Below are 4,000 nucleotides of genomic sequence, written 5' to 3'. Positions count from 1 at the left end.
TCCTGCCTTCAGCATAAGTTGTGAAAAGAATCCAAGGAATAACTTGTGGGAGGGAATTGTGCACAGTTAAAAAGCCAGGTGCAATGGTGCACACTTGTAGTCCCAGGTATTCAGGAGGCTGAGGCAGATCCCTTGAGCCCAGGAGGTCGAGGCAACCTGGGTGAGATAGTGAGGCCAGAGAGTGGGGGAGGAAGAGAAAGAAGAAAGAAAGAGGGACAGAGAGAAGGAAGGAAAGAAGGAAGGAAGAGAGGGAGGGTAGGAGGGAGGGAGAGGCTAGGCATGGTAGCTTATGCCTGTAATCCTAGCACTCCGGGAGGCCAACCCAGGAGGATCCCTGCTCAGAACCTGGAGGCCAGCCTGAGAAAAACTAGACCCTGTCTCTATTAAAAATAGAAAAATTAGGCTCGGTGCCCAAAAGCTCAGTGTTTAGGGCGCTAGCCACATACACTGGGGATGGCAGATTTGAACCTGGCCCCTGGCCTGCCAAACAACAATGACAACTACAACCCAAAAAGTAGCCGAGCATTGTGGCAGGTGCCTGTAGTCAGAGGCTGAGGCAAGAGAATCGCTTAAGTCCGTGGTTCTCAACCTTCTTAATGCTGCGGCCCTTTAATACAGTTCCTGTGGGTCACAACCCACAGGTTGAGAACCGCTGGCTTAAGCCTAAGAGTTTGAGGTTGCTGTGAGCTGTGACACCACAACACTCTACCCAGGGAGTGTCTCAAAAAAAAAGAAAGAAAGAAAAGAAAAATTAGCCAGGCATTGTGAAAAGCACCTATAGTCCCAGCTGCTTGGGAGGCTAAGGCATGAGGATCATTTGAGTCCAGAAGTTTGAGGTTTCAGTGAGCTAGGAAGGGAGGGGAGAGAAAGAAAGGAAGAAAGAGAAAGAGAGAGGAAGAGGGAGGGAAGAACCATCAGCACGAAAGCCATTGTCATTCCACTTCTCTGAAGAAATATGGTTCTAAGAACAAAACAGAACCACACCAGCCTGTCTGTTTCTTCTGACAGTCCTTGGCTTTCTCAGAGTTTCAGGGTCTTCAGTCTCATTGTTGGACCCCTACCCTGAGGGTGCCAGGTTAATTCCTCAGACTCAAAACTTTATGAATGGCCTACTGTGCACTAGGCCAGGGCTAAGACATTCAATCCTCTGCAGAGCTCTCTAAGGTCAAGATTATCCTGAGCCCCATTTGACAGAGAGGAAACAGGCAATAAGCAATTTACAAAAGAAGGTACCACTAACAGGGTGGAGCTGGCCATAAAACCAGATTTGTGGACTGTTCTAGCATTCCACCCTCCCTGTGGGCTTAAAGAAGAAAGCTCCTCAGGGTAAAATTCAGGTTGTAGTTGAGCCCTTCACCCAGGGGACATGCTCAACATCTTCCCATTGTCTACTTTAGGAAGGCTATGTCATGCTTCATCTCTCTAGCCTAGAGGAGCACTGCACTATATTAATTATTTTTATCTTAAGTTTTGATATCTGCTAAGAAATAATTTCCTTTTAGGAAAAATTGATACTCTTATCCCTTTGCATTTCCTTACTAATTATGATGAGATGTCAATTCCCTACAAGTACCTCTTGGAATATTGACTGAAATTAGATTTAATGAATATATCAGCTTTAGGAGAGCACTTTTACACATAAATCATTTGTAATCTGCTGCTCTCATCTGGCTGGGATGTGGGCATGTTCTCACCTTACACACTCTGCTTCCTTTCCTGTCCTGGGGCAGGAGCAGCTGACTGAGTCAGGGGCTCAACCCTGGGAGCTTTGATGACAACACAATGGAGGTCTCCACCACCTTTTTACAGGAGACTTTTCTCAAGAGCAGAGTCCCTAGGATGGTTGTAGAATCCTAGGAAGAAGACAAATGAAGTCTGGGAGGAAGCAGACTAAAAAGTGCAAAGAAAAACCATCCGCAGTCCCTTTCTATCTGTAGCAGGGCCTATCAACTGTGTAAGTGCTCAGGGCCCACCCTGTCCTGACTCACTTGACCTCAGCCCCTGCCCTCCTTGAGAATAGGTACGAACCTTTCCATTCCTCACTTTCCTTTACCTTCTCCAGCACTGGTCCCAATGTTTGCTCGGTGGTCACAGAACAGGTCACTTGTACAGGGGATCATGCAGGCTGGTTGAGAAGGCAGAAGAGGAAATGACCAGACTCCCTGTAAATGGAAATTGTTAAAGGCATGTCTGGCATATGAGGAGAACTGACACAGGTAGAGGCCCAGCACAGACAGGAGTGAGATGAGCAGAAACCGGTGGTCAAGGGGGCCTGTAACTCACCCAGGCTGAGGGATGTTTGCCTTCACCTTGCCTGCCCCTGGGCCCACCAGGTCAGGCTAGGAATCCATAGTGCTGGGATCCTGGGCTGTTCCAAATTGTCCCAGTCCTAGAGAATGCATCTCCCCAGGAGAAGATGTGTGACTTGACAGGTCCCAGCCTGGGGGTACTGGTTGTTGAGGTGGGACTATATAGTCCAGGGCCCTATGATTAAGGGCTATGGGGAGGGGTGGGGTGGTAGATGGGGGAGTAGTAGGAAAGGGGAGGCAGGTGGACAGGGCGACAGTAGAGGGGCTGTCGGGAAGGGACAGAGCTCTTGGTATTGTGGAGCCTCTGGGCAGGATTCTGGGAATGGGGGCAATTGTTAATAGAGGGGAAAGTGGTGGAAGAGGATACAGTAGAAGGTGCAGGTTTCAGAATAGGAGGCTGAGGACAGGAATGAAGAGGGCGGGGAGACTGAGGAAGGGGCTGCTGGGGGCGGGGAGGCTGAGGACGGGGATGGGGAGGGCAAGGATGCAGAGGACAAAGATGAGGAAGGACAGTTGGGGGAGAGCGTGGAGGAAGAGAGCGGCGAGGTGGAGGCTGGGGCCAAGGTTGGGAAAGGGGGAGAATTTTCTTTGTCATAGCTGAGCACTACTCTCACTTCTCCAGAGATCAGAGAGGAACTGGGGTGTGCCCAGAACTTACACGGCCTTTAAAGCACTCCCACCCCTTGCATTCCTCAATGGCCTTTATGCCATAGGCAGGCCCCTCCCTTAGGTCTAGTCGGTGGGCCCAGCAGTCAGGAAAATGGTCCCTGTTTGCAAGGTTAACAGTGATTGTGGAAAATAGTGAAGAGAAGAAATGGAGGTATAATATTAGTCCCTGTTCTTGGGAGCCCATGTCGCATTTCCTCAAAGTAGGCAATGATTGTCCAAAGCATTGTAATTGACTCCACATACAAACTAAGAAACAAAAAACATTTTAAAAAAAGTTCTGTAGTTCTTCTATGTTCCACCTTCCCAGGCCAGTAAGTTTTGCTGACCACAAGGGTGTAACTGTCTGTTACACTGATGTATTCTGCCTTGAGTTTCTAAGGAAAGCACAAACCTCCTTACACTCACTGAGCCTGCTCACAAGGCTGACAGAATAACTGATATTAACCCCAGGATTCAAGAAACCTCAGAGGGGGTTGACAATGCTCATTGCACAGCAAATCAATTACTCAGACAACGATTGTCAAGGAGGAAAAATTCAGTTCTGGAGATGTATCTGCTGGAAGGAGGAGGTAGGGACTGTCTCAAGTTCATTTCCCAACCAACAATTCTGGGGGTATTATGGAGGTGAAAATGAATAAAGCATGAGGACAATGAACATGATCATGCATTTGGGGTGGAGTTCAAAGCATGGAATTCCTAATTATATTAGTTCATACATCCCATGAATTAAAAATGGTGGATACACACCTCCCAGGGCAGAGAGCTAGAGCTTACTACTTTACACTTGATCAGCCTTGTGTGCAGACTCAGAGTGTCCTTGGGCATAATTTTTGGCATCACTGATGTTGTTTTTTTATGGATAAGCAGGTGGTGTAAGCCTGGATATTTATCTCATGACGGCAAGGAGGTTTCCACCTTCCTGGGAAAGTAACTCAAAAGGGAATGTGTCAAGCAACAGAAAGTTGCAAAGTTCTGGTCAATAAATTTTACTTGCCTGAGAACTTGAAACATCCAAGAAGTAC

Source organism: Otolemur garnettii, unplaced genomic scaffold, assembly GCF_000181295.1.
Source record: "Otolemur garnettii isolate 467f Iridium unplaced genomic scaffold, OtoGar3 scaffold00202, whole genome shotgun sequence".
Taxonomy (NCBI): domain Eukaryota; kingdom Metazoa; phylum Chordata; class Mammalia; order Primates; family Galagidae; genus Otolemur; species Otolemur garnettii.
This window is presented reverse-complemented; position numbering follows the sequence as displayed.